We start from the raw sequence: 7983 nt of genomic DNA, 5'->3' as shown, positions 1-7983 counted from the left end.
CCTTGGTGGCGGTCCTGTTTAGGACATTTGTTTGTCCCATGTGGCAGTGAGATGATCCTTGTGTGGTCATGAGGTATCCCAGTGAGGGGATATGTGGTTGGTAGGACATTGAGATGTCGTATGCGAGCCACGGGAAGGAAACCTGGATAGGGATAGGGCTCAGACGTGTTCAGAATTGTTTGCTCGCGACTCTTGGGGGACTTAGGTTCTCCTAGTACTGCCATATTCTGAGACTTTGTGGCTTGGGAGTATGGTTGGTATATCGACTTTGGATGACGATCCGGGGGCGCGTTGTAGGGTGGCAACCCGAGAGACGAGTATTGGATTTTTTCTTATATATTATGGCATGCGGGTTTAGGCCTGATGAGGAGCCAACATAATGGCATGCAGACTTAGGTCTGATGAGGAGCCAATAAAAACTCAAGGTTTAGGCCTATGAGTAAAAAGGAAGTCCAAAAGTCGGGAGAAAATAATGCCTGAAGCGTGAGTCTATCGCCTAGAGGTGACCTTTCGTAGTTCGGTCGGAGGAGTGCGGACCGTGGAGAGAGTTGCACGGGAGTCCTTGGTTGATGGTTGTTCGAGATTCGAGGACGAATCTAGTTTGGTGGGGGAGAATATTAACACCCACGATCCGAAATCACGGTTTAGGGATTGCATCGGTCGATGCAGGTTGTGCATCGGTCGATGCAGGTTGTGCATCGGTCGATGCAGGGTTGAGTTTCTGCATTTTGACTTAAGTTAAACGCTGCATTTTGGGTTAGTAAAACCCTTAAACTCGAGTTTTGTCTCATTAGGCGTGTTTAGCCGCTTTTGAGAGAAACAAAAGAGGAAAAGAAGAGTTCTTGGTGTTCTTGAGTGTTCTTGGTGATTTCTTGGAGTTGGAAGCTGTTCCTGTAGAGATCTGTAGCTGGGATCGTTGTAGGAGCGTCCTAGGGTCGTTTTCTTCCTGTGTTTGGGTCGTTTTCTTCTGTGGCAAAGGTAAGTGCATGACCATAGCTTATCTAAGCTGGAGATTCTCTGATCTGTTTGTTTATGTGTTGTTAGGCTTGTTAGAATGTTGTATGAGGCGTTAGGAAGCTTTCTTGTGGCTTGGGATCGATTCTTATGTTTGCAGGAACGGAGATCCGGCGAGAAGCTTTGGAGAAAACGATGCTTGGCATGTGCATCGGTCGATGCACTATGTGCGTCGGTCGATGCAGTGCGAGGACGGCGTGGCTTGACCTAGGAGCATCAGTCGATGCCATGTGGAGGCATCGGTCGATGCAACTATGGTTTCCGCGTATTGTCGAGCATGCGTTGATCGATGCAAGTGAACCTTGTGTCGACCGATCCATACCTTGTGTCGGTCGATGCTTGTCTCTGTTGGTGTCGGTCGAGGCAGAGCCTGATTTGTTTGTTGATTGTTGCTTGATGGTTAGAGTATCTCTATTGCGTGTGTGTATAGCCCAGTAGATGGGAGGATTGCCTTACTGAGTGTTTATAAAATACTCATGCATTGCAATTTGTGTTTGTGATGCAAGTAAAGGCAAAGTGTGATCGTGGAATCAAGGCAATGAAGAGGAGGATGTTCTAGGGACTCGATTGGATGTTGTCTGGTATTGCTAGGTTGCTAGAGTTGGGTCTTTAGAACTTGCTAGGTTGCTGGTTCATTGTTTCCTGTTGTTTGATATTGGAGTATTTTTATATTTGATTATTGGTTATTAGTTATTGGATTATTGTTTGGATATTGGTATCTGTTATTTCCGTTGTTGGTTGTGCTTGTGGTTAGGTGGCTAGTGGATATGGGACCACTAGTTGTAGTTTATTATTATTATTATTATTATTATTATTATTATTATTATTATTATTATTTATTATTTATTATTTTAAAAAAACGGGTCAGGTCGTTTCACTAACGTCCCAAATAACAATCTAGCAAGCCTAACAACACATAACAAGCAAATCAGAGAGATCTCCAGCTTAGATAAGCCATGGTCATGCACTTACCTTTGCCAAGACGATTCTGAACCTTAAACAAACAAGAAATCACTTCCAGGAAGCTCCTACAGCAATCCCAGCTACAGATCTCTACAGGAACAGCTTCCAATCTCCCAAAATCCCCAAAAACACTCAAGAACAGTTTTCTCTCAAAAACGGCTAAACTCCCCAATGAGACAAAACACTCGAGTTAAGGGTTTTTCCCTAACCCAAAACGCAGCGTTTAACTTAAACTCGTCCGCACTTAACTGGCCTTGCATCGACCGATGCAATCCCTAAACCGAGATTTCGGTTCGCGGATGTTACACTCCTAAAGTATACAGTTTTCTGATATTTGGTTCAAGGGATGAAATGTTTTAGCAAATGACCCTAGCAATTTAGTTTCTAGTTTATGCAATTTGGTAGTGTATTTACTTGGTCGAGAGCCGAGACATCTTTTTTTAATGTAAATTAAGATGGCTAATCATTAGCGTTCAACCAAAAAGTCATTCTATTTTTTTTTCCATGAATGCATATCTATCTTTTTTGTTATTTTTTTGTTATTATAGTGTGCATTATCTTTCTTCATAATTTCAAGTTCTTTGAACTTTAGGTTTTCTAATTCAGACTTTCAGTTGTATTCACAGTTAAGAAGATAATGATCCGCTTATTTCAAATATCTCATATGAGTAGCGCATCCATATATTGTGTCAGTGTATGGCTTATTATGTATATGCATTGTCTTGGAAGTTAATACTAACTAGGTATTAACCTGCGGCTGAACTTTTTTTATAAATTTTTTTAATAATTTATTTTGTTATTATGTTATTTATAAATGTTTGTGATTAAAAATTTGGTTTGCTTATATTAAAATTTTTGTATTTTAAAAATATTTATTGAAAACTGTTAATAAAACATTTGCATGTAATCAATAAAATTGTTTAAACATTTGTCAATTAAACGCAATCCTTGCTATGGTTATCAAATAAGTAAAGAGATATAATTAACATCTAAAAACAGCAACTAAATATAGTTTTTTTTTTAAAACAGTTTTTTTTTGTTTTTGTGGTTTCCCTCTCTTGTATGTAATAAGCACCTTCAAACATTAAATATATTCAAATCTCAACTTTGTTTTATTTTTCTAAAGAACGGTGGCTAAAAGAAAAATATATTCTTTTTAAATAGATAAAATACTATATATGTATCTTTTATTTTTTATTTATTAATTTTTTAAAATCTAAGCCGTTAAACGAAACATTATATATTTTATTGGATTTAAATTTTGATAAAAATTTTAACCCGTGCTAGAAATTTTTTTTTATAAAATTTGTAGTTATATATATTTTATTCGATTAGATTTTTAAAATCTTAGCTGTTAATTTTTTAAAGTATAAATTAGTTTTGATTCTAATAGATTTCTTTTTTGTACTTTTCAACAATTTATTTTATTTTATGTGTCTCCAATTTTCATTTTTTAATTAATTATATTTATTTAAAATTAATTAATTAGTCTTAATTAAGTTTTTCTAATGGAAATTGAATGTAATTTTTTACACATTTTAAGGTTAGTTTCATATTTGTACTTCCCAATTAATATCGTATGATATACAAATAAAGATCTATTGAGAATTAGATATATATTATCGAGTATGTTCTTTGTTTGTCACCAATTAAATTGTGCTTAATCAGAGATTTGTGATCTTGGAAGTTAATATTAATATACAAATAAAGTTCTTTTGAGAATTAGATATATATTATTGAGTATGTTCTTAGCTCTGTCACCAATTAAATTGTGCTTAATCAGAGATTTGTAATAAAGGAAACTTCTCACAGAGAGTGATAATACGGTGTTGTCTTTTATGTTCACAGTTGAGAGAATGTTTTTTGATTGAGAAGGAAAACATCAATGATAGGAAACCGTTCAAGACTAATAATAAGTTGTGATGATAAAAAGAAAGAAAAAAAATGCGGTGAACATGGATCAAACACGCGACCTTCAGATCTTCAGTCTGACGCTCTCCCAACTGAGCTATCCCCACTTCATATTTACCTTTTTATATTGTATAGCATGAACATGCCAGGTGGGAAAAATTGTCCTCAAATCATACATTGTCTCGTGTTTAACAACTTAGGATGTGTTTTGTATGCATTGTTGTGTCTATCTTTTATTATCTCGTTGATTTAGTGTTTTGAACATCTTTCCTACTTATTGGAATTGTTTAAGTACTACTTTCCTTTAGTAGAAGCCTAAGAATTTTTCTTGCTTATCAAGAAAGAGTCTACATTAGTTGTTTTATTTTGTATTGAATCTGTTTAGTGTGCTTATCAAGGGATGAGATGTTTTAGCAAACGACCCTAGCGATTTAGTTTCTACTCTATGGAATTTACATTAATACTACTAGCAATTTGGTATTGTATTTACTTTGTCGACAGTTGTGACCTCTTTCTAAATGTAAAGATGGCTCACCATTAGCCTTCAACCACAAAAAATCATTCTAATTTTTTTCTATGAATGTTATCTATCTTTTTTTTGTTTTCTTTTTCATAGTATGCATTATCTTTCTTTATGATTTCAAGTTCTTATAGTGAAATTTAGGTTTTCTATTTCAAATTTTGAGTTGTATTCACATTTAAGAAGAGAATGTTCCACTCATTTCAAACAACTCATGAGTAAATAAAGTTTTGCAAATCTATATATTGTGTCGTTGTATGGCTTATTATGCATATGCATTGTCTTCGAAGTTAATACTTATATACAAATAAAGATCTTTTTAGAGTTAGATATATGTTCTCGACTCTGTCCTTAGCTAGGTGACCGATTAAATGACATAAGTGGAAAAATTTCACTAGAGAGTGGTAAGCACTTACGGTGTTACCCTTGTTGTTCACAGTTGAGAGAATGTTTTTTGATCGACAAGGAAAGCAACAATAATAGAAAACCGTTCAAGACTAATAAGAAGTTGTGATAATAAAAATAAAATAAAAATGTAAGAAGGAAAATGAGGTGAGCGTAAACACTCGACCGTCAGATCTCCAGTCTACAGTCTACGCTCTCTCAACTGAGCTATCCCGTTTCATGTTTCTCTTTGTATATTTTTATAATGGAAAAATGCCATAGGTGGGAAGAATTGTTCTCAAATCATATATTATCTTCTATTATTAGTTTAGGATGTGTTTTGTATTCATCGTTGTCTCTATCTTTTATTATCTCGTTGCTTTGGTGTTTTGAACATCTTTTTCCTACTAATTGGATCTGTTACTACTGTCCTTTAGTAGAAGCCTAAGAAACTTTTCTTGTTTTTCAAGAAAGAGTCTCCATTAGTTTACTTTGTATACAATTAGTAACAAAGGAAGAGTGCTCCATTAGTTTACTTTGTATACAATTAGAAACTGTTTTGTTTCATTTGCTCCCTCCTCCATCTAAAGTATACAATTTTGATGGAGTGCTTTCTTTACAACCTTTAATTATCATGTTTGACGAATGATTGTAATTGACCTAGATCTACAAACGCATAAATTTAAGAAATATGTATATATGTACAAGACTACAAGTACATATATTTAAAATAATATGCCCTCTGGTATATTATATGATTTATGCTCCTAAGTAATAAATTTATACATTCTATTTCTCTATTTTTGCTATCAACTTTTGATTTTCTTTTTGACATTTGGTAACTGAAAGTTGAAATTTCAAGCTATGTAATTTGTGTAAAACTCACAGGACCACGTATTCGTCTATTCAAACGTCTCTTCAGTTTTATAGTCACTAACCTTATAAGAGCATAGCCACTGGTAGGTTTTATTGGGTTGCTGAAACAAATTCTAACCCAAAAATAAATCAAAAAAAAAAAAAATGCTCAATATGCTGAGAATCGTTGCTCAGACGAGCATCGGAAGAACCCTTGAAGCAACGGTACGTGGCAACTTCTGATTGGGTGTTGCTTAATTATGAAAAACAAAAAAAAATTTCTCATTTTTCTTCTTTCTTTTCGCGACAATCTCTCTTTTTTTCTCTCTCGACTAAAGGCGATTGGCATGCGATTAACCTCAAATCTGTAGAAATTAATCGATTCACCATCACCACTTTGTCTGTTCCCGATAAGAATGGTTCCTTCTCTTCTCTTCTTCCTTTCTCTGATCTTTGTTATGTCTCCAAACCTTAATCCTCTGATTTACATGTTTGTTTTTCTTATTAAAATGGAAATTGGCTGATGTAGTTCTTGGATTCGACTTAGTGGATAATTGGGTATGAATCCATCGTTATTTTTCTAATTTGCAGGAAGAGCTTGGTGAACCTTCGAAACAAACTGCGGTTCATTGTGGTTGAGATCCTCATTTACTTCCGCTGATGGTTGCTGCTATATCTGTCCCTGGACCTGAGAATGTCCCTGGTTCTGCTCTGAACGAGGAGAGTATGCAGGTTAGGAAAGGTATCTAAGTTGCCTGGTGGATTTTAGTTTGCATTGTTTGCTTGGAAATATCCCAGCTCTGTGATCTTAGTTCTCCTTGGCTCACGCGGCACATCATAGATTCATAGGTACACTTCTTAAGCTCTTATCTTGCATTTGATTGGATATAGATTTGAGATAAATATAGGGATTTCATGTTGTTGATGCTACTGTTTGGTTCTTAGTTTGAATGACTTGGTCTAAGTTCTGGTCTTAGTTTGAAATCGACTGATTTCAATGTTTTTAGATAATAAACATGAAAAAGAGCTATTCAACATATATGTTTTCCTTTCTGTTTTCTTTTCTTTGTAAAAGCTGAATTCCCAAGATACATTTCTGCAAGAAGAAGTGAACATGTCAACTCTTATTGTGACTAGCGTACATGTATCTGTTTGTTTGTGTTATGCAAGTTCTGTCACAAAAGCTAAGCTTTTTTAGTTTTGGTTGGTCTGTTAGTGAGATTGTGTTTTCTTTTGTGATACTACTTACCAGGACTCGTCATTGAAACGTTCTGCAGTTATGAATTGCTTCCGAGATATATAAAGTTAGATGGTGTTGTTATACTTGTTGACTTCAAACACGCGATTAGGCATTTGAATGTAGTGAAACCGAGATTCATTGTCTGCAAATGTCATCATAATATAACAGACTCTTACATGTTTACTTTTAACCAGGAAACAGAGATATCAAGCCGCACAACGATTGTCTGCAAACGATTGCTCTGTTTTTGCTTTGGTTTGTTATGTATCAAGAGACCTGATTATTTTCCAAGAACTTGCCGGCGAAGTTACAAGTTCTTGTACACAAGAACTTGGTAAGAGTTTTGGGTTGGTGTAATAGCAGAAGCTTGAGAGCTTTGGTTACAGAGTGGACTCAAGGAGAAACTGTTGAGACTTGGTTAAGTTCTTCATCGGCTATGTGATGGAGAAGAAGGTTAAGAGTGGTTTTAGGAGTTGTAGAAGGTATTTGTTATCTATCAGATCAATGGCCTGAGATTACATTTGATCTCAGCACAAAAGTGTTTTGTTATCTGATGATGATCAAGAGCCTTTGATTTTTCATTTCAAAATTGGAGATGGGAACAATTCATCAACAAGTAAGGGCTCTCTTCTCCTGAGAAAAAGACCATTTGATCAGGTTAAGCAAGCCATTAAGCTTGGGCTGATGTGTACTGACAAACCACCATTATAGCAACCAACCTTGTTGCAGATTTATGACTTGGTGTTTTTTTTGTATGAATCTAGTTTAAGATATGACTGAGAGAGATGAGAGTTTAATCTTTATTTGCTTTGTTTTCAGTTTTCAGACATGTTTAAGATAATACTTACGAAGGTTTCAGTTTTATAATTGAGAACCTAGGAAGGTTTCTCTAGTGGAGGATCATTTTGGTTTAAATTCTTATTAGGTTGCTTTAATTAGTTTAATATAAATTATATGATTAATTTATTTTTAAGCAATCCATATGGGTTGCTCCATTGGCCATGGTCTAAAGTTGGCATGATATTTTCATGATCATTTATTCATTTATATAAGATAGGGTCTATACGTAACAACCATAAGTAATGGGGTAATTTTG

General features: G+C 34.8%; 1 long non-coding RNA gene and 1 other non-coding gene across 2 annotated transcripts; one reads left to right on the top strand and one right to left on the bottom strand.

The window, feature by feature from the left end:
* Window positions 3923-3995, bottom strand: TRNAF-GAA. The gene has a single exon. It is a non-coding gene; the product is annotated as a tRNA-Phe (tRNA).
* LOC104701526 lies at window positions 5958-7779 on the top strand. Its single transcript, XR_753837.1, has 3 exons — window positions 5958-6066; window positions 6239-6496; window positions 7082-7779. It is a non-coding gene; the product is annotated as an uncharacterized LOC104701526 (long non-coding RNA).

Source organism: Camelina sativa, chromosome 7 (assembly GCF_000633955.1).
Source record: "Camelina sativa cultivar DH55 chromosome 7, Cs, whole genome shotgun sequence".
NCBI lineage: Eukaryota > Viridiplantae > Streptophyta > Magnoliopsida > Brassicales > Brassicaceae > Camelina > Camelina sativa.
This window is presented reverse-complemented; position numbering and strand designations above follow the sequence as displayed.